We start from the raw sequence: 24,264 nt of genomic DNA on the forward strand, positions 1-24,264 counted from the left end.
CGTACCTGCGTAATTACCAAGGACATTTCTTTCCTTTGAGTATTATAATCTCGTTCTGGATTTCCCACCGAATGGGTTTCCCTTCGAATATCCTGTCTTTTCCACATGCTCTATTGATCTTTGCTCAGTTTTTCCAGAGTTTCGGTGGTGTACGTTTGCTCCTAATCAAGTACCTACTCGAGTGACTACATATTGTGAATCTCTTCATTTATTGTCACTATGGATAGTGAAAATTTGCCATCTCGGCCAAAAAGGAGAAAGGTTTCTCTCCAGGATGAAGTTCTCAATATTTTATTCGACTCTGATTGTGAGAGTGAGGATGGAAATTTTTCCGATGTGTCTGTGTCTACCAGGGATACTGAGACGGATGAGGATGATGCAAATGATTCCGGCGATGGTGGTCCATTCAATTTGGCTGAAGACATTGAATCCGCATCATCTTCTTGGTCCAGGACTGATGATTTTACTCCTCAGATTTTCCAGTTCGACAGCTCCTCATCTCGTGTAATATCGGACCACCTTCATGAGAATACCTATTATAACCTTTATTATCCATTACCTTTACCTACCGCATCCAAACATACGTTCCAAATGCTCCCCAAAGTTCAAATCGGCTGAAGTATGGTTGAAATATTGAGAAATATGGTTAAAAATCAATGGATTTTATTACTGTTTGATATCAAATCGCTCATAAAAATGTCATGCTGGCCAAATTTGAGGAAAAAAATTCATTTACATTCAATTTAGAAAAAGTAACGATCAAATATTTCAATTCCAATTGTTATTCTTTGAAAGGGCTCAATTGTATTCATGGTCTGTCGTCAGGGGGTAGGGTGGGTAGTCCCGGATTATGAGGGTCCACTACCTGCTAGACACACGCCCGGGGTTGACGGAAAAATATCTTCTCCGTTTATGTCCCGCACACAGTGGCAGAAAAATTTTGACGCTCCCGCAGCTAAAGGGTTAAAATGTGTTTGATAAGGTGGTTGCTAGCTATACAGTCTCTAAGTTTCCTTGTGTATACTGATATGAATCCTTTCACTGGGAGGGAGGTTCATGTGGACTTTTTGAGCTCCAAGGTTGCACCATGCTGTCACTCCTTGCAAATCAAATGCATCCGTGTATTATGCAAACATCGCCCTAGGCTCAGACGCTTTGTTGTCTCTTGGCGCATACTCCCCCCTCACTCTAACACTATTCAAAATGCAAAGATGGCCCATCAGTACTACCTCACAAGTGAACTGGTGATAAAGTTGTAGGCCTCTTTTAATAAGCTTATACATCTTACCGTGACTTGTTGCTATATCTTTTATTCATGTCTACTATGTGTGAGCAGTAAATTGATCACCTCGAGGAAAAATACGTTCTTATGACACCCTGCTGTATGTTATTGCGAGGGCTATACTGGTTTTCTACCGGGTCATTCGCTGTCGTTTCAAGCTGGGTACAACCGCTACTCACTTACAATTACAACCCGAAGGTTGGTTTGGACAGCTGAGGGTAGAGATCACCCCAGACTAGCCCACAGGTGAGCTAATTTCTCAAGCTCAAGGCGTAGGAGGTGGGTATTCTTTCCGTGGGCCACCTCGCACTTGGAGAGAATTTCATTTAGAGTGGGTCATCAGAGATTTGAACCCCGGACCATCCATTATCTCCACTTCAGTATGACGAATAAAATACAGCAGATATCAGTGTGTCTATTATTGTTTGGCCGTCATTCAACTATTCTACCAGTGAGGGAGGGTTCACCTGGAACATCATGTGAATCAAGCCGGACCGTTCAACCGCCCTCTTTAATTCGCAAGATAATCTAATCCCTTTCATTCTATCGGTAAATTCTATCCCAATCCTTCCTTGATCCCATCTATATGATGTAATAAAATAGAAATCCCGTTTGTAACAAAATACAACGATGGTCCCCTGAAATTCGTTACATGCGAGTTTCACTGTAAATGGAATAGCGCTCAAGGTAGGTGTGCGGTAAAGCTTGAATAACATGATCATTTTTTTACCGTTCCTTCCACGTGATATTGAATGATAGGATAGTAGGGAAGGTCACTGAGAGGTTGGGTGTATGTTCTTGTCCATATCTTGCTTGAATTTGACCCATAGGCGCTAAAAAATGGACGAAAATTTTAAAGTTCACCACCTCAGATAAAATATTTGCGTTAGCACTCAAGGTTGATACGCGGTAACCGAAACTTGAGACTTTTGTTGAAACCCAGACTTAAGAACAGTGATGACCCAGACTAAAACCCAGACAGAAGTAAATTCGGAGAATATTTTATATCAGACGACGAAAATAAGGGGCAGGCACTGCAAAAGAGAGAGGTTCAAAATGTTATTCCTTCCTCGTAGGTACTTTTAAAGATAGTTTACTCGATTAATAAAATTAATAACGTGACTCGATTGAACAACTCATTGTAATTTGTTTTCCATTTTTCTAACCTTGCAGGGATTTGCTTTATGCTTTCCTAACCGCTTACAAGTATTTCCTTTGCACGTACTTCATGCTATTTTGCAAAACATTTTCATGACCTTATTTGAGTTCATGTGGGATTCCTCTTGAATTGTGGTAATTGATCACCCCCTGCCAAAGATCCTAGAGTCGTCTCGGAGGGTATTTCTAAATGCATATGAAGTTTTTAAATTATGTTTTTTTTACGTGGAAAAATTAGTCTTTTATATAGATTTTAACTGACATGCCGTAACTCTCCTTCTTTGCAAGTTTTATCCATTCCGAATCAACAACGCAAAAACAAACCATCGTTGCCACTTAAGATGGCTTTGAGAAATTCAAATGCATGCAAGACTGAGCGCAACTATGCGACGGGAACGCGAGAGCCAATCAGATGCCATGCCTCTGACGCGTGAATCCGCGCAACCGTTTAAGGAAGCGTCTGATTAGCTCTCGCCTAACGTCACGTAGTTTCGCTCTGTCTCCCGCGTATGTGTATCCAGCTTAGGTCGAATCGTATGAACTAAATAAACCCGCGTCGCGCCTATTACTCTATTGTGTCTCTATTGTACTATGCCTATTGTTTATTTTCGTAATATTTTGCTGACAGCCATCACATCTCTATTTTGAAAGTTTTTTCTTCGGTTGACTCGAGTAAAATACTAATGTTCTATCTATTTTGTCCAACGTTAAAAAAATACTTATTATTATCTAATGTAGAACACTGATTTCTACTAATGTTGTCCTTGACAGTGAAAATGAATTATCATCAACTCTTATAGATTAAACATAATGTACTGTTGGCCAACGAAAACGTCTGGAAATCAATTAGCCATCATTTCGTTGACCATCGAGGTCAAACAGTGGAAAATAGTCATTGTGAGCAATGTCATGCGCTGAAACAAGATAGCCGAAATCGCCAATCAGAAAAGCGAAACAAATTCACACCATTCGAACATTCCTAGCTCCGATATTGCAATTGTTTTGTGGAGGCACCGTCCAATGGCCATGGTAAAAGATTGAGGGGGTGTAAAGTTGTTGGTCGGATACGCTTGTCTAGGAGTTGTGTGCCAAGAGTCGTTTTCTTCCGTTCCCCATGCTTAAAACGTCCGTGGTTTTCAACATCCCAGGGATAAAACGTGCTGTAATAGTAAGGGCTTAAAGGTGCGCGCGCTGTCAGTATGTACTCGATATGAGCGGCGTGCCGCGGCGTCCGACCAGTGTTCTTTCGGAATACATACAACGCGCTGGCGTCCAATGCTCTTTCCGGAGTGAATTGATCGCTAACTTTGAAAAATTTAATTTCAAGAATTAATAATTGCAAAACTAAGAATAAATATCTGGTATGCATCGCAACAGAGGGAAAGCAGGAAAGTTATACTTTCTTTGATTTAGCATGTTTCACTGAACTCCAGTATTATCAGGATTGAGACAAATTGAGTTTTTGTAATGCCAGGTGCCAGTTGACATGAAGAATAAAAAAATGCGCATACGGGTCCTTTGTCAGTGCAGTGAAGTGTTTATATGAGGTAGAAAACATCTAAATACAATTTTCACAATCGATTAATTGAGTTTAAAAACTCATTTCGATTACGAGAAAATAAGAGCGTTTTAATTACTTTTCTTTTAATCTTTTATTATTTTTTTATTATTTATTTCTCCGAAAAAAATGATGGCGTACGTAATGAGGATACTTCAATCCTTATATTTTTAGGTTATATTTTATTCCAATTATCTGAACCGACTTATGAAACTCACATGCTTTCATTTAATCCGTGGCATTTATTAAAAATATATTAAATACTCTTCCAGAGACTAGCCGGAGTAGAGTAATAAATTTTTCATGAGTCTAATCGTGTAAATGACATTATATAAGCATTTATTAAAATGGTATTTAGATATGGCAGTTGCCAACATTGTCCGTATTTCATGCATAACCTAAGGTACGGTGGGTGGAAATTTTAGCTTTGATTGCACTAAAAATTGTACGATATTTGCACTAACTCCTGTGCTACTAGTTAAAAACGATGAGTTTCGTTGTAACAATAGCATCTTTAATTGCACAACGCGTCGTGAGGCCATAAATTAAATGGTAATATTACAGAATATGTAATGCAATCAATAATTATCATGTGCTTAGACGAGTACCTAATGTCCTAAGAGTCCTGGCAAATAGTGGGCATTTAAACGCAATTGCCAGAAAATGTTCCTGCTGATGCCTTTTTTATAAAGGCCGTCAGTCGCTGAGAGAGAATCATAAGGACATATTTTGAAAATTTCATCATCATAGCATATAATTCGTTCCCCCACCAACCTCCTTAAAATAGCACAAAGACATACTTGATCTTGTCCAAACGGTCGCTATCAGAATTCTCCGATAAATGGATTTCCCTCGCTGCCAACCACGGGCTCCGCGAAATAAATAACTTATCCTTTTCAAGGTGTCGAACTGACGGGCATCCCACAGATCTTATATCCCACGCCTACATTATCTTTAAATTGATTTAACTACAACGATTCTCGCAAATGAATGACAAATAGGTCTTGCTCAATATTTCGTCTCCTTTCTCAAAAATCATAATTGAATTTCGGAAGCAAACTAAAGAATGAGAAAAATGAAGAAATATATTTAAATTTTGTGCTGTTCTCAAAGAAACGTGCTCAACAACGGACTCCGAATAGTAAGCCCCAATATTTCCCATCGAAAGCTCTAAAAACGGAGGTAAAGTAGACCGGGAGAAAATTACAAGAAAAGCTAAGCGTGGTAGAGTAAATTGTATCCGTATGCATAGAGGAAGGAAAAACTCTATTTCGTGAAGTCAATCACAAGAAAATAATGGCATGAAATATAATTAACACGTATATTATAGAAACATATATATCATATTTTCTGAATGCAGCCATGAAGGTGAACGAAACGATTCCAATGATAACGACGTCATTCTGAATCACTCACGAAATTCCTTTGATGGGAACGAGAAGCTTCTTCTAGCATCCAAATTCCAGGATTCTTGAACATGTCCAGAAGGAAGCCATTGACTTCACAAGTGGGCGTAATGAGATCATATTGGCCATTCAAAAATGAGAGGAAGAAAGTCTAATCAAGTTACAGGAATCGTCTTTTACAAGAATCCTTTCATTAATAGTTAAATAAGTAAATTTTAGATTTTTAGCATGGATGAACGTTCATTTAAGACCTCTTACGGCTTAATTCATACTAAAAATTTGAATCGCCACGAATTAGAAATTAAACTCATCTAGATTAAAATTATGAGTGGTTTTCCAATGAAAATAGAGCCCTAAAATCTTACTGCTAACTAATGATTCGACTCTAGGAAAGGAAGTAGGTATTCTTAATTTTTTACCGTAGAGAAGCACAAAATGTTTGACTTAAAATTCCTTAAAATTAGCAACAGATACCCATTCGGCCAATTAAATTTCAACAGCATTATAAAATGTTAACTTGAAATAGGTACTTGAAAGCTGCGAGGTATATAAAATTATTCCCTTCACTTGCACGGTAAATACCAATACTCAGATACAACATGTTAATGCAAAGATTGAGAAATAGCATTTCCAATTTCACTCATAGCTATATACATCCTGAAATGAAGATGGAGCGTCAGGTCATTAAAATTAAGGCGGAAATGTTACCGTTGTATAAGGTATAATCGTTGCTGAGGGCAGCGGGAAATCTTAAAACCTGACGCTGAAAACAATTTCGGCTATTTTGCCGTTTAGTCCCAACTTTTCCCAAGAGATGCTGTTGAAAACATAGCGACCAGCATCGGCCGGGAATCGTAAGGACTGTCTCACCCCTGACGCAGTGAAACACACAAGAAGTTAGTACCACCCGCGAAATTTTAATCAAAGAATCTGTAAACCTCATTGCTACGTCTAAAAATTAAAGTTTCCTCTCAGGTCAGACGCGGTTTTATAGATTAGCGTTCTCTACTGTCCCGAAGTAAAGCGAACAGTTTGAAATCATGGGTTAAAATATTCGCAGCCACTTTTAGCCTCTTCAAAGGTAGTAATAACATGACGATTTCCTTGGAGAACATCTGTTTGAGAATTCAGAAGGGCGATTAAGCAGCTACTAGGAAAAATACACAACGCAGCGAACTTCGATTACGTATTTCAATCAAAGTTTTTAAAACTGTACCTAGATACAGTTTACTCAACTGTGATCCACTAGCAGCTAGGTATAGTTGCCCGAAGTCCACTTCCCCGATAACACGCTCGCGCTGATACCTGCAGAAATATGGAGCGAATGCAGCAAATGGCACAAGCGCAGTAGATATACGATTATGAATGTGATTAAGGAAAGCAAGGTGTTGAGAAAGGCGGATTTCAAATTGAACCTCTTGAGTGATACTGTAGTGTAATTCAGCGCTGAGCAAAAAATCGACCCAGATTATTAAACATGGCAATTCTAAAGACTTGTATACAACCTCATCACCCTGCAATCCGTCGTGATTACACCTTAACGATGCGTTCGGAAGCAGCTTATTCACAAATAAGGACTATTATAGCATCCGGTTCAGTTCGTGCGGTGTTTCGTTCAAGATGCGGTAGTAGACCTAAACATACCATATATGATACTGATTTAATGAAAAAATAACTTAATACGTACTTTAAACCATAATATTATGCTAAAATTGAATTACGTAAAAACACAAGCAAAAATTAACGTAAGGCAACTTGAAGGAAAATAAGTTCTCCGGCAGTGTTCTGAAGACCAAAACATTTACGGCTTTATTTTCATTACTATTCGTGCAGTGCACGAGACATTTCGCAGCAAGCTAATAGATTAGAGATGGGTCAAAAAGAACCGAACTGCAAAAACGAACTGTTCACTGAAATGAACCGGTTCGAAAATGAACCGTTCTCTAAAACACCCTGTTCACTGTTCATGTCGGCACTGCACAATTGCGGCGTACTCGGTACAGTAGGTATGATCATCAAGAGGCATTTTAAACTGCAGCTTACTCGAGCAAGTGCGTTGTGGGTACAACAGATGGCGGTTACGAGGGAGGCCATCCAAGGCCGCCGAAGTGCGTCGTAGACGACCGAGTCCCTCCCCTTCTTTCTCTACTATTCCCCTCCGTCGACGAAAACTAACAGGATAGCCACTGAAAGGTTCGTTCTAACTAATATTTGAACTGATATTTAAAATATTAGTTCTTTCGAACCGTTCGAAATAACTAATATTTTAACTGATATTTAAAATATCAGTTTTTTCGAACCGTTCTAAATATAATATCAAATATTAGTTTCCTCGGGGCGTTCAGTTGGGATATCGCGTTCATCTTGATTTCGTATTTTGAACATTTGTGGATTTGTGGATGCATCTCCAAAAATATTGTTTAAAACGCGATTCATGAACTAAGGAAACGATTGAACTCATGATTGTGGAACATTTTTTTCGGTCCCTTTACCAAGATGATCTTTGGACTTGGTTTTTGGCGCCTACGATGATATTTTAATTTTTTAAGTGCGCTGTATTGTGCAATGTGGATGCATCTCCAAAAATGTTGTTTAAAACGTGATTCATGAACTTAAGAAACAATTAAAGCCTTTGGACTTAGTTTTTTCAGGTGCATCATCTAACTAGGAGTTTAATCGTTTCTTAAGTTCATGAATCGCGTTTTAAACAATATTTTTGGAGATGCATCCACATTTCACATCACATCGCACTTAAAAAATTTCATCGTAGGCGCCAAAAACTAAGTCTATAACTAAAAAAGAGTATATGATGACAATATAAAATGTGTACATTGTATCCACTATTTATGTTTTTCTTAGGTTGGTCGTACAGATATTTACTTTTAACTGGTTTAATCTATATTTTACCCTGCGTCGCTTAATTAAGAGTTCTCAACTGATGGTAGTGGGAAACACATATTTGGCTCCAAATTACATCAAATTACTTGTTTGTATCTCCAAACTTTGGCAAGCTTGTAATAACCTATTAACTTCACAGTGGCATTATAATGACATGTATTTCCAAAGTCGCACATTTATCTAACCGCAGTTTGACTGCGAAACTTACCGACTTTCATTTTCCAGAGAACTGATTGTCCGCAAATCTTTAATGGTTTTTCATGGGACCAAGTAACTGAGTAACGTCGACGAGAAATTCGGATGTTAGGTGAGTCACTCAAGGGCTGATAGTTTTTCTTATCAAGCTGCAAACCGGAAACATGAAGAGTACTAGTTCCCCTTTGTAAACATTCCTTATTATTACCCTTGATGGGTTGTGGTTTATGTGCCCGGACCTTTTTTGGCCAATCAAAATGATGCCGATTCTCTGAAATCAATCTTGCATATCCAATCGGCATATCCAATGAAAAGTTTCATGAAAAAGGGTGACATTTTGATTCTAGATGGAGAATTTCAGGATGTTGTGTCATATTTAGAAGATAATTTAGAGTTCAGTGTGCTGATGCCGACGAGGCAAGCGAGCTCAGTTAACGACTTAAGAATTGAATCAATTTTGATTCGTGGCTAAATTAAGACGGGTAGTTAATGGCAGAGAGGAGAATGGTAATATCAAGGAAAAATATTATTGGAATACAATAAACTATAATTTTAATTTATAATTAACTTACAGCGAATGGCATATGGTGCATGAGGCAGCATATTGACATATCGCTGTGATTGTCGTAATGGGAATAGAAGAATACGGTGTTGCGCTCATATAGCAGCAACAATTTATTATTTATCCAATGGACAGTACCAAGATAAAATCACAAGACCGGCCGTGATTTTAACTAGAATTGTTTTAACGGATAAATGAATATTCAGCGGAAGACGAATAACCTTTCAAGACCGATTTTCATTGACATCCTGGAGTCGTAATAAAATTGTATAGTGAAAATTCACCGAAAATGTATCTGTTTTGCTAGATACTGATCACCAGATTTTTTTTATTTGCATGCCAACTGGAAAAAAAGTTGAAACTCATTATTTTTTTCATTTCAGCAAACAGCTATCAATAACTTATGATTAAATCCCAATGGTTTAGCATAAGTGAGGTAATTTGAATTGATTTATATCTGATAAGAAGGACATTGAAAATTTTCAATAAATTCTCATGGTTCGTTTATTACTGTAAAATCAAACCAATTCTAACGTTTGAGAGGAGTGACGGAGGGGGTTGGAGGCCGGGAAATTCTTTTAAGCATACTCGGGCGTTTTCAAGGGCAGAGTAGCCATTTTCGGCACTAGTATCCATACATTTCTGTCCCTGTATCGGTAGAATACTATAATAGATATAAAGGGGTGTTGTGGAGGGCCAGAGCGTAGAGCCAAATGGCCAAAATCGCATATTTTAATCGCATTTTTCGCGATGTTCCACCGGCTAAACATTATTTCTTCAACACGCCAGCCGAAAGGTATTAAATAACACCTCTAGAAAACGTTTTTTTCTTTTTGGCCCTCTCAAACGTATATTATAAAAACATGCTTTAGAAAGTATCAAATCGACGCCATATCTTCTTGTCTCGCTCAAAGTTCTTGAAAACAATTCGAAATCTGCTTCATTAAATAAGGTTTCCAATGCGGTAAACCGCATTGGAAATATGCCTTCTTGACCGAGATATAAAAAAAAGTGAATTTTGTATTTTTTATCTAGCCGGCCCTGGTAGGCATCTAGCGGGCTGGAAATGTGGGGAGGTTTGTTGTATTTGATCCCAAATCGCATGACTTAAGTATGGGAAAATCCTGGAGGGGGGACTTATCACCCTCATTATCCGGCTATGCCCTTCGACACGGGCACACCTTATGGGGTTGCGAGCATGATTCGCTCAGACTGAAAACACAGGGAGTCAAATCGAACCCTAAACTGTATGACCAATATGTTTTTACCAAATAGGTTCCTGTTACCGTTGGACGGTGGAGCAACGGGTCGTGGGATTTCAGCCCATCCACCATGCGACTGTATCCCGGGCGAAGCCAAAGAAACACAGGCTTGAATCTCTTAAGATATTCCTAAGTCAACACTCGTGAGATTGGCTCGACGAAACTCTCCATTCCGTTGTAAAATTTGCTATTTGGACCTTAAGTAGTGACGTATTTCGTGCCTCCCTTTATAATCTGTCCCGTGCTATTCATCGTCCCTTGCCTTCCTTCCCGTCCACCTGCCCTTCCACGCACTTTATCATTACTATTAACTTATCGATCCATTCCACCTTCATCATTATTCGGCTGCTCCGCATTTTGAGAATTCCACTCTCGACGTCACTGCTGCTTTCAACGCCCTAGCTCGCTCTTACAAAAAAATCATGCCCCTTATGTAGTATCTGATGGGTTGTATACCTTCTTATGTGCATGTGTGTACCTTACTTCTATGTCTGTATTCCTATGATGAATATTTTTATGATTAATATGCCCTAGAAAACTTAAAAATGCCTTCAGATTACTTCAGCAGACTCGCATTCAAGTATAACCGATTTGCTTAATTTACATGCACTCAACAAACGTGTTTGATCAATATGGCTACTGCTGTCTTCAAGTTAAAACACCAAAACACCTTCCAGGAACCTGGACCGTTTTCAGCCGCGTGTCAATAGGTTTAGACTTGAAGGGAAGTGTAGACTTAACTGGCAATTAAGGGAACATATATGGCGTAGAGGAAATGACGGTATAGATAAACTAAGGGGAGGGAATCTAAATACATCGAGAGGGATGGAAATAATACCGATCTGCTTGCGGAGCAGGGATGGAAATATTTAAGATATTTTGACATCCACCACATTTGATGGCCAACGTGCTCCACGGTCACAGCAACGGAAGAAAAAAGAATTGACATCCTTCCATAGTGCTATTCATTCCGGCAAAAAAGAACGCTTCAGGTTAATCAGTATCTTAAATATCAATTGCCAACACTTCCATTGCCATATTTAGTGCGGTATTAAAACAGATAAGTGCGAAAATTACATATATAAATGACATATTTGATACATGATTGAGCTACAATAGAAGCCCAAGAGAATTTTTACATTGCAGTGAAATGCATTGAAGTGTACCCATTTTTAGTACATTCTTTAGGATTCTGTAATTCAGCCAAAGCTGAAGTTTAGGCATAGGTAAGAACTATGAGGGAAATTTCTCGCTAGAAGTATTCTGCCTCAGCTGCTACGATGTAAAGGATTACTGGCTCAAATTACAGATCCGAATACTGCTTTTATGAAAATTATGTCCGTTATAAATTAATAAAAAATAAAAAAAATCCGGTAAAAGGGAAGAACGACAGAAGAAGGCCTCGAGAAAGAAACATAGAGCATGCGACGAATGATTCATAGCATAAATATTTTATGGATAAGTACTGAAAGTCAAGCTGATGGAAGAAATGCCTGAAGAGCTAGGTCAAACCAATCGTTGAATTGCTGAGTGACGATAATGATGATGAAACATTAATTAAATGGATTAGAGTAGACGCATCAATATAAGAAATGAGAGGAGAGACACAATCACACACTGGAATAAGAGATAGCTTTCACGATTCCGATTTTCTTCATGGGTGGCCGTCGAACACAAGATCTTTCACATTCGCCGAGATATATTCTGACGAGTAATTGTGACGCACGGATAGAATAATTCAATGTGCTCCCTTGCTTACTCCACGACCCTAGTCGGTGAAATTTATTCTCGTCGGCGTCGACGAAGAAATGTGGAGAGGCATGAAATAATTAAAATTCTTCGAGATCGCAATTCATTTCGGGAGGACTTGTTTTATTTTCCTTCCAACCCCTCCCACCCCCACGACCTCCTCCCCGCCTCCTCCCCCCGTGTGCATTGAATCGATAAATGTATTATTCCCTCCATTTTCCTATCGCCCCAACACCCCCTCCCCACACCCCCCTCCCGCCCCTGAATCTCTCACGGAAAATATTGGCCCTCCCACCCCCACCTCCCAACATTGGCACCGATTCGTGTCGCCCAGCAAAGATTGTGCTGATTATGCTAACAAAGACTTGGCTGATTAACGTGTCATTGATTCTGAGAGAATCGATCGGCTGAGATCATAGCTGCCTAGACAGGAAGGTCACCGCTTGTTTAAGCCTCTATATCGGGGAAAGCGCCACAACCTTGCTGGAGAAAAGCTTTGGCCTCACAATTCTGGAGGAAATAAAAATACAAAAGCAGTCGTATGCTCTATATTTATCACCATTTTTAGGAAGATTTATCGAAGTAACGCCCGCCTTTTGAAGAAGATAAACGAATTGCTGAATATCTTTGCAATAGCCTACCCCACGCGAGTAAACCAATAAACTCCTAATGCATAAGTATAGAAATTACTGAATCACGTAGTATTACCTCCATGAAAACAATGGAGGGTAAAATGATGAGGAAAGGAACTCACTTCACAGTGGCCTTTCTGGAAATAGTTGTAGGGTAGTAACCACATTCCTAATGACGAAGTGAGTACCACTTTTCATGAAAATATTATCGAATACTCTGGATTATTGAACTAATAATAACCAGTACAAATCGCTCCTTCGGAAAAAAACATTATGGACGAGCATACCGTATATATACTGATAAGCACCGCATCTGCATATTTCAAAGACATGAGGTGATACACAGATCTCTAATCGTGCAGAATCCACAAATCTTTAGAGGTCAAGGCTAATATTGACCGACGTCGAATCCAAATCTTTCACGATGGTTATTCCAGTTCGTGTTCTCCACAGCGATGATTCAGTCCTACTACAGCTAAAACACTTTGAATTCGTTCCGCGTTGAATAAGAATGAAAAAATAGCGGCCCGTTCGGCGGCCGGAATAAACCCTGAGGGCAAATGATAGAAAAATAAACAGGAGGGAATCAGTGAGATTCGGGGACCGTTCCTGGAATATAAAACATCCCCAGTGTTGGAATCACAGTCACCAGTTCCGCGCGGAAAATTGCTCGTATCGGAATGGGACCGACTTTGAGTCGAGATGATTTGATCGATAAGGGACGAACGCATAACTCTGTCGCGTAAACATTAGTGAAGTACACATAAGCTGCCACGGAAAAAAATCGCATTGATCTTTTGGAGATCCAAACGCCCACGGTTCGATTCCAGCGGAATATATCACTCGGAGGATGATTTTGAGCCATTAAGAAAGGTATTTGTTATCAATGCATTAGTTAGAACTTTCATGTGTCAAAAATAAACTGCGATTAAGCGTTGGAAACAATGGACTATTTTTCATTACTTATCTCACTCTGCAGATATTTCATTGCGAGGGAGGAGTCTACCTGTCATCAAGGTGCTGACGTTTACCTGGAAATAAATTGAAAAGGAGAGAATTAGATAAGGCGATAGCAAAGTTTGGACACAATGGTGGGCAATGGAATTTTCATGGAATGGAAACTCAAATTTTCAATGGAGATATGTTGAAAGAGGTGATATGTTTCTGTTTCAAAGACTCAGTCGGGTTCGATTGTCAAGACTAAAAAGTATATATCACTAATAAAGAGTTAGCCTCACATAAATAACCACAATTATTTATCCTGCAGATTTAAAACACACCACAAGCTAACCGGTTATAGTATGGTTAAAATGTGTAATTCCTCTGCTAAAAGTGATCAAATTGTGAAACAATCAATGCTTATCGTTATTTTATTTGCCAGTTTTAACAAATTGAGGTAACATGACTATAAAAATCACAAAATACACTACTTCACCAAATACGTACATGATAACGATTAAAGTAAAACAGAAATTAAGTCAAAATAAAAATAAAATACTCACTAGACTTGCATGCTATTTAATTTGATCTGCATTTAAAGGCGCCTGAAATAATTTTATTGTATAACTGATAACTTAAGGCTTTACTTTTTGAAACCTCTCCATACTGGAAATAAATCAATAAAACTGTGTTAGGTTCACTATTAATTAATAATGGGCACGACCTGGGTCCCGTAACTTGGTTACATCGTCAGGTGACTGACCTTCTTGCCTTTAACAGGCGATAGCATGTATTTACCATATTTTTTTACCTCAAGTGAATCTGATTTACAGAGACTACGACGAAAAATATGACCTCGGAAACTCAATATTTTAAATAATTGCACTCAAACAATCATTTTGCACCACATTTGCTAAAACTTTAGTTGGATGAGTAGTATAAACAACTAGATATTATTAATCAACAAGATATTATTAATCAATCCTAGATCAAAGATATAAATCACCCACTTTATCGATGAAAGCTTTAATGCATCGTACCCTCAGAATTACAGGATTACAAAAAATGAAGATTTATTGCAAACACACGATTACGAGACACACACTATAAATAAGCTGGGCCACTATGATGGCCGCATCATTAAACAGGCTTTTTTACTTGGCTCCCCTTTCATGCACCTTCGCCCTCTCCAAAAACCTCAATCCATTTAAAGGAGTGTTTGGTTCGTGGGAACTATTGAGAGGGAAATCCCTTCGCAACCACAAAACAATTCCACATGAAAAAATCTTTCTTCTTCTCCATGAATGTTTTTCCTTCCGCTATCATAACTTTTCCCTTTCGAAAGGAAGAGGGTAGTTTTGTCTGAGCCCAATGTAACCCACGCGAACAAAGAGACGAAGGACTCTCGCACCTCTGACCCTTTCTCACACCGCAATCCGACCGATGAGAGAAGAGACAGTGGACCGGAGGGAAAAGAAATAAAGAGAGAAGCATTCAAAACATCATCCCTCTGCACACACGACCACTCCAACCCCCGAAGCATATCCCGCCTTCAAAGGTTCCAGCGAAATGTTTCCCCCGACCAAACTAAACCGCAGAGAGATTCCGAAATCCACTTCTGCAGGTCATTCCTCTGAGCTCAACTTAGACATTTCTCCATGCAGATCATGGGTTGGCAATTCCTCCATGCGTAAGGACATGCGTATCTTCAAACTGAAATGACTGCGCGAGTTGCTATCACCAATTTTCCCCCGACAAATGTTTACTGATGTAACAATTTTGTGCTACCTGTCATAGGGGCCTATTACGTAACTTTGACTCGGAGCTAGAGCTATCTGTAACTCCGCCCGGATTTGTTTTGATTTGTAGCTCCAACTCTATTACGTACCGGCAGGAGTTACGGAAGTCTCGGAAAGAATGTGGCTCTGGAAAATTCGGAAAGCAAATCTCCAGAAATGAGTCAACCAATAGGAGCTAGGTATCTGATAATAAATGTTTCTGAGCCGACGAATTTAACGTGAATTTCGGAATGGAGTCCCAAACTTGTATATCGTAAGTTAACGTGAAATAATTAATATAAACTACATTGTTGGAATGTTTATACTATAAAGCTTATTCATATACAGTTATATGTCATCCATTGTATACAGTCATTCATTTATCGTCGAATGCAAACCTATTCTCTGCCCATGTTGCTATTATGGCAGTGAATACAATTTTAGATACCGGCAAAGGTCAGAGAAAATGAGCAGGAAGCAGTGCGCGGTGCTCACTAATTTTATGAGTGACCACAGAAGCTTTGCCCCTGGCGTATTCCAACCTCAGAGTACTCTGAGATTCCAACCCCTATGAAAAAATTGTATAAACCTGTTTCAAAATTTTATACAATCTTATACATCGCCATGGCAATGTATAAAAATTTGAAACAGGTTTAAACAATTTTTTCATAAGGGAAGGGATAAACGGGGAGGCAACAATAAATAAAATGTGGGGTGACAAACCTTAATATTTTATCCACAATTAACAAAAATGTGCTACTGAGATTGACAGATGCCTACACAGTACGAAGATATTTGTACACACACCAACACATATATTTAATACCAATAATGAAAATAAAAATGCCTTATGGCAACTCCAGCCCGATTACCTTCGCTTCTCAACTGTCATTTGCCATGTCTGCCATCGGAAGGTCGGAATCTGAAGGATTTGGCAATGGATGGACCAATAAACATATATTGGGGAAGTATGATGAGGGTGTTTGTGGAGTATATAAGAAGAAGGAGGCATCTGGCATTAGAAAGGAGGCGAATAAGGGGTTCCCACAATCCGATCGAATTAGATGAAGACTATTTTCGAATGTTTTTCAGAGTGTCGAAAAACATTTTTCAATATCTCTACCGATCTCTGGGACCCACACTAAGGAAACGCAGTATATCTCAGATGCAGAATAAGAAGATTCAACATTACACACGCCCATAGTGATATAATGAAAATTCTTAAATGATATTTATGTTTTTCCACGCTTAGTCCAGAATCTCTGCGTTTCCTTAGTGTGGGTCCCAGAGACCGGCAGAGATATTGAAAAATGTTTCGAAGCGCCTCGCTATCTACCCGTGTCATCACCAGCAGCTCTTCTCCTTCCCGAGACATTGGTAAAATCTTAACTGTTGGTTATTCTGGACGCACAAATTCATTAATACCTCATGCCTTTTGCTTGAATTGATTTGGAAACTGGGTTTTTGAATGGAAATAAACTTTGGGTAAAAACTTAAAATACTTGTGTGTGATTATTCGCTTCCCGACACCAAGGGCAAGAACCCGCACGCATTACAATAACATTACGCATCCAGCCATCTTGAGAATGACTTACAGAAATAGGCATAGAAAAAAATAAAATTCTGTGTAGAAATAAGGCAAAAATGCAGGCTCACTTGACATTATTCAGTGAGATTGAGGAAATTTTTCCTCACATTCAAATTAATTCATTTCATTCTCTGATAAAACTGGTTAATCTAAAGGAAAGCATTCTTATTTAATGAAATGGAATTGGGCTGTGATTACTACTGACCGTGCATCAACCGAGAAATAGATTTAACATAAATTTTAAAGCCTTGCATGTCTGATTATATGTATTTATATTTTCCTAAATAATGCAAACTTCCAAGAGACATTCCATTTCTTGTAACTAATCGCGATTCCAAGTCGAGTTGCGCCACTAAAAGTTTTTGAGAAGCATTGCAACACTACGGAAGTTATAATAAACCAATTAAAATGCGAGCGAAGCGAAAGAATAAATTCAAGTTTCAACGGGGCGCAGAAGTTGGTAAGAACACGATGCTAGTGATATTAGGTATAAACTATCCTTCATAGCAGCAAAATGATAAAAATACCCTGAATAATATTGAGGTCCTACCTTAATTAACTTGAAGCCTTAATCAGGGTCATTCCTTCCTCCGGTGGCTGGAGATGTCCGATGGAGATAATCCTCGGGCAGGGGCAGAAGGGGTCACACAAGGTTTCATCGTGAGGGACACTTCAAAGAGTAATCAGCGAACACGTTAACACGCTTAGGAACACGCAACCACGACATAAAGAATTACACTAAAGGCGTGGATGCAGATCAACTGAGAATAAGGGCGACACTAACACTACTATCATGAAGACGACACATACACGACGTTTACAGTGGATAGAATACACGCGACGCGTAGAAGACATCCTGGGCGTTAATTCTGGTTGCTCCTTCGATAAGGGTTTACATTAACTAATCATAAAAAAATAAGATTCACTTATTTCACCACCGACACGAGTTATCGAACGATAATAATAATAACAGGAACAAAGCACTCGGCGATCGTTCAGGCGATGGACTCGCCGTCCGGCATATGTCGACGGTCTGAATGACGCGTGTGAAGTGCACCACCCTCTCGACTCGATAAGGAAGGACACACCTGTTTTAAGGCGAGACGCAATGAATCACCAGTTGGGAGGGGGGTGTGTTTGAAATATGCTCAGAGGTAGAATGTCTCCGAGAGTCAAAGAGGTCCCTCCGGAAGCCCTGCGGAAGAAGTAAATGTAAAGGCCGTTTTACACGGTACACGGAATTGCGCAGTCTGACGTACGTGTGAAGGCGCAATCAAAATTGCGTCGTTTAACACAAAAATTTCAGCCTGAATTAACTATCTCAAACTATTTTCTTTAAGAATAATTTGTAACAATTTGTTTTGCCCATATAAATCAGCTAGCCAATTAAAACCTTGGGTGGAGTAAAAAATAACAGGAATAACATTAGGATACATTCTTGAAATTTTCATTTATTTTGATCTTTATATTAGAGAAGCTGTATTTATTAAATATATATTTTCTCAGTAAATGCCAAATATTATTGGAACCATTCAATAATTTAATTATTTTTTCTGCTTTCCTTTCTAAGTGTCCAGAGACTCGCAAATATACCCACAATATAGATAATAATTACTGTAGTAATACAACCAATTCTACACACATAAGGTAAGAAATAAAACAATATCAATTAAGGTCAATTCAACACCACTGACATTCTTTAAATATGACTGATATTTGACTCGATACCGAACTTAAATTTATAAGTCTTTCCGAGAACTCCTTTCAAGTGGCAGATGAGTTAGGGTTTGGAATATCAACACGGCGAACATTCATGCGTCAAAGAATCGGGAAGCAACGCGAAAATCCAGAAGAATAGTTCAGGAGATCAATTTCCTAACTTTTTCTGATCATTTTATTTCACAGATAGATTTGAAATAGACGGCGGAGGTTTCCGTGGAGTCCGTCCTCTTGAATGCCTCATTCCCTCCAAACAGTCAAGATTCGGAACACTTTAAAAACTGCGGCTGTCGTACAGAAAGCGTTACACGGTTGTTAAACGAATTGAGTTGCGAGCCGCTAGAGACTCGGAGAGTGCGCGCTAGGCTTAGATTGCATGAGATATTGAGAATGGAGATCTTCAATTGTAAGAGCGACACGGATATCATCATATTAGAATCCCACTACAGTTCCAGGTACGACCAAAGCGATAAAATAAGTGAGATATTTAGGCGAAGGGATAGGTGCGAAATTCGTTATCTCCCACGCGCGACAAAGGACTTTAATTAATGCAAGGCGTGATTTCGTCAGAACATTTCCATTATAAATGGATACGGCGGGTGTCCTGACAGCCCCTGCCACACGCCTATTGAGGCAGCTTGCGGGGTAGTATGTAGATGTAGATGACCAACATAAAATTTTTACTGATGAATCTGCTTACTACGTGTGCATAGCAGTCTTTATTTATTAAAGAACAGGCAAAAACCCGTCGTTTTTGAGTCTTAAAAATCCCAAATATCCTATATCCACAAAACCCTTCGGAAGACCCCCATTCCCCCCCCCCCCTCCACCTTTGGTCCAAACTTAGATCCGCCTTTGGTAACAGGTGTATCACGGCAGATTTTTTGCAGTAGTAGATCGTTTCTTTACCTTGTTTGACTTACGTATACTTATTGAAAATAGAAACTAACAATAAGCGCACAGATACTTAAAATACACGTCCAAAACGAACTAAATAATAAACGCAATTAGTAAGAGAAGAAAGAACGCACGGGAAGTTCACTCGAAACGCGTCACAAGACGGTATTTTTTAAACTAGTAAAATGAAAATATGAATTTTCCAACGTACCTGAATCTGTACTTAAACTCTCATTGTGCAGTAAACCGATGCAGGAACCACTGTTCTTGTTCGCTCAAGCACTTACGTTTATGAAATCTAATTAACATAAAAGAGTTTTTTTCTTCTCATTTCTTTTCTGCGCACCACTTTTGTGAACACTTTTCATATTAACACTTAAATTGAGCATGAAACCTTCTCACTTGTCAAACCAGCTTTCACCGTTGGCATTCACTGAACTACTGAGGATTCAGTCGGATTTCGCAATCTACGTGACGGGAAAAAAAAGAATATTTTTTGCTCTGCGCGCGCAACCTACCCCCTCCCATAACGCTTCCTTCCTTTCCTCCAGCCCTGGGAGAACTACTTTGTGCTGATTCCCACGGTAATAGATACCCCCTATTAAAAAAACCAGAGGAGTGAGATGTGTCACCATACCCAGACATATTATCTGATATTTTTCTGGAAGAATTAATTACGGTATTTATTACTTGCGGGGATATCGGTTTTCGCGACGGAGCTGAGATTTTGGGAAGAGCGGACGAGGGCAAAAAAAGAGGAGACAGAAGGTATGGATGGGGCTAGTATCTAGCGGGGGTGTTGAAAACGACGCACAGTGGGCGGAAATCGAAAAAAGCTTGACAAAACCCTAAATTTTCACTTTTATTTTGGTAAACAAAAATAGTACAGTCCGATAGATCCGTCCAAGGTTCAAAGGAACTATGGCTATTTAAATATTTGGTTCACCCAATAAATCATTAGAAGCTGTTGAAGACGAGAAAAAAATATAAAAAATTTCAATTCTGAATTTCTGCTAAAATCGAGTATTTACTTTCGCTAGTGAGCCGTTAATATGGTTTTCCATAAATTTTAACGCATATTTTCTAAAAGAATAAATCTTTCCTAAGAATAATAAGGGATAGTTTATTTATTTTTATCAATTTTTAATCAATAATCAAACATTTTAAATTGCATTGTTTTTGGACTATTTTTGACATAAAGTGGAAAATAACTTGGGGGGCGACGAGACTCGATAGTAAAATTCATATGGAAAGAAAGACCTGAATCTTCACTAAATGATCCATCAAAAATGCAACTCTGATAAACATTGGTAATCGCAGAATTATCTTCACTGTAAATAGGAGGCATTTCCAACTCGTAATAACTTCCAATTTTTATTCTTATGAATATTATTCTGTATTCTATTGAGGCTATCCATAGCGCAACCTCGAGCAAGCGAGAAATCTCATCGTTATTTGGTTCAGTTAATTATATCTATCTTCCGCACATTTCCCAGTACAATCGCAGACAAAACCACACTCTGCAGAAACTATAGATGTTGTTATTCTAAACAACAACTATCGGTGTTTCGTGGACAAACTCTCCTCTTTCCTTTTCATCGAGAGAATGATCTTCAAGCGTCTTTTTTTTTATTTTCGCCGCTCCAATGTAATCCTCCCGAACGGCGAACGATCATTCGAAGCGGACCTGCTGCTATTTATTCCGCACTCGATCGGGAGGGGGGGGGCGTCGAGAGTCGCTTTCAACGGGGCACTCGCCCAATCGCCGAAACAAAAAAGAAACGAAATGGAATCGGCAAAGAATTGGCGCGCTGGAGAGGCGAAAATTCGAAAGGCAGATCCTGTTATATTTGTCGGGGCCCCGAAGGCCCTCTCAGGAAAAGGCCCAACAATCGGCGGTTGACGCCTCCGGGTGCGTCCAGCACGCTCACTGTAGGACCCCTCCAACGCACGCAGCGAACACTCCAGGGGCCTTGAAGAGCAGCAGCACACAAGACACAGTCCGTGTGGAAGCCAACACAGCTGCCGCCGCCGCGGTAGTCCAGAACTCTCAGTACATCTCCATTGATTGCGAAAGGAGAGAGTCTAAATACAAGAAGGAAGAGAGCAGCTTTGTTCATACGGATGAGCCAATGGGTTTGCATTTTTTTTAAGAATTCAAAGAGCCATTTAATTTCCATAGCTCAAGCCTTTTTCCTGAATTTACATGGATAAAAATCGATTTAAATAGTGTATTTTATCCATTACATGAATTCATAAAAAATATTAACAAATGCAAATCTTAATGCACTAAACTTACTGAAAATAGGGCATGCACGGCAATTCTGGTAGCCACTACCTCACAACGAACGTTCACTCCTTGACATTCATAAAAGCCCGTAAGATTTTAATTCCGAAATGAAATATTTACAGAAAAGAGAGAGAGAGAGCTCAGTTTCTACAGAAGAGCGACTAACTTTGCATTACTCTCCTCGAATTTGCCGGCAGTAGAATTTAAAGAGCCCTCGAATGGTTCTTATTATCAGCTTTCTCTATTGTGTGGTATTTATTTAAATTAAATTTCAATGAAAAAATTATCAGTGATAGTAATTTATCAAATATTTAACAACTAATCACTTAAAGATATCAGCATGATTGATTCAAAGGCAGATAATAATGTAGGGTATTTCAAATATTAAGTATAACTATGGACTCCAATAATATGCTTCAGGTTACTTGCCTCTCCCTTCATTATTTTTTATTCGTATTGTACCCAAATTTCCTGAATTCTAAACACGAATAATTACTGCTTCGATTATTAATTGAAAAATTACTCATTTCTATGAAGTAAAAATAGCAACGAACGTTTTGGCAATATATAAAAACAGCATGATTTGTCCCCAAATTGGGCGTGTTGTTTGAGTTTGTCAATGTATGTCAGTAATTATTATTTGGTAAGCATATAATTGAATAAAATTCCTTTTTGTTCTAAAATGCTGATTCGCCATATTAGATTCTGGAACCTGATTGTTAGAAGATACCGATGATGTGTTGATCCTGAGCGATGAGTGGAAGGCTGCCCGGAAGACGTTTTTATCGTTGGTTTGAGGAAGATTGCATTTGGGAATCGTTTGCTCTTCTCGTGATAGTCCCTCTCTTTCGCGACAAGCTTACCCCGAGTGATTATTTCGCTGTCCGTTGGCGTTTTGAGGGTGTTAGCATCTGAAGCTGGCCGCCACCGTGTCTCACAATCAGATCAGCGTGCAAAACTCACCCCGAACTGCGAAATTCATTGCGAAGAGGCTTACTCAGTGACGGAATGGCTGAAAAGTGCTGACGCCGAGAAAGATCGCGGGTCGCATCTAAGTTCAAAATAATCATTTTACTAAAGAGAGTGGATTATTTGTGTAAAATGAGGCGCTCATAAAATATGGCAACCACTAACATCTCAAAAGTGTACTCCATTGCTCTCTAAATCGACATCAACACCTACATACTTCTGCTCCGCAAGTAGCCTCATTAGTCATGAGGTGCGTAGTGTTTACAATAATAAGCGTGTAACTAAAAATTGAATATTCTTAACGTACAATGACGTTTTGGATTTATTGGATGGCAGCAACATTGTATTCTCCTTTGTTGACTTAATGAGTCCATAAATGAGCGTGGGAAAGAAAAATTCCTATTCCAACCCGTTCCTTAAGATATTTCCTTTCTTTTATATTTGATATCGGGATATCCTGGAACTGTAGTGGCCTCTGGTTTCACTCGTCTCTTTGATATTGCTTTAATAGTACAACCCTGGAGTAGTTCTGTATTTATAGTTGTCAGGGTTCCCACTCTACTTGAATAATGAAATTCACGGCTTTTTCCAGGTTTTCACGGTTATTTTTCAGATTTTTCACGGTTTTTTTCAGGTTTTCACGGTCCGTTAATAAGCCAACAATAAGAAAATCACTGGCCGTATATGAACAGAAAATTAACGTACGCGACAAACGCCGTGAACGTTAACGCCGCAATGAAAAGTGATATCTGTTATGACGTGATCTATCGTTTGCAAAATTCAGGGCCGACAAACGGACCAGCCCAACCGCGCTCTTGCCTGGACGCCGAATACCCTTCGGACCTTCTTCCGTCCGGACACCCGAGGACCTTTTTTAATTCCTCGCCGAGAGATAGTTTTTTGCGCACGTTGTTATTACTGCACAGTGGCCGAATTTCCCCCACCCCAATCTTTCTTATTTAACGGAAAATATTTTATTTAAATTGTTTATAGAATATAATAAATTGATTCTTTCTTATTTAACGGAAAATATTTTATGAAAATTGTTTATAGAACATAATAAATCGAAAAACAATTTCATACACCGTATTAGCTCAATTCTAAGACGAACACGATTTTAAGACTACCCTCCTTTTTTGGAGCTCCACTAGGGGAAACTTTTTTTCCTAATAACGAAACGATGATAAAATGAATGCGGAAAAACGATCAATTCTTTATTTTTTTGCTAGGTTGCCTATGTCCCAGGAAACGCAGGATTTTGGCGAGTAATTAAGATATTCATCAAAGGTTTCAAACAATATTTTAGATAATAACAGGAATAGTAGTACTTTATCAAGACACAAAGGTCATATTGTTGATTCGACCCATATCTCTTTCAAAAT

The 24,264-nt window shown here is 38.9% G+C and overlaps 1 long non-coding RNA gene across 2 annotated transcripts in view; it reads right to left on the reverse strand.

Moving 5' to 3' along the window:
- Nucleotides 1-18,057, reverse strand: part of LOC124161907 — a 70,194-nt gene extending 52,137 nt beyond the window's left edge. For both annotated transcript variants that reach the window (XR_006865436.1, XR_006865434.1), the window contains exon 1: nt 17,558-18,057. This is a non-coding gene — a long non-coding RNA (uncharacterized LOC124161907). The remainder of the gene's footprint in view (nt 1-17,557) is intronic.
- Between the last annotated feature and the right edge of the window lie 6,207 nt (nt 18,058-24,264).

Source organism: Ischnura elegans, chromosome 7 (assembly GCF_921293095.1).
Source record: "Ischnura elegans chromosome 7, ioIscEleg1.1, whole genome shotgun sequence".
NCBI lineage: Eukaryota > Metazoa > Arthropoda > Insecta > Odonata > Coenagrionidae > Ischnura > Ischnura elegans.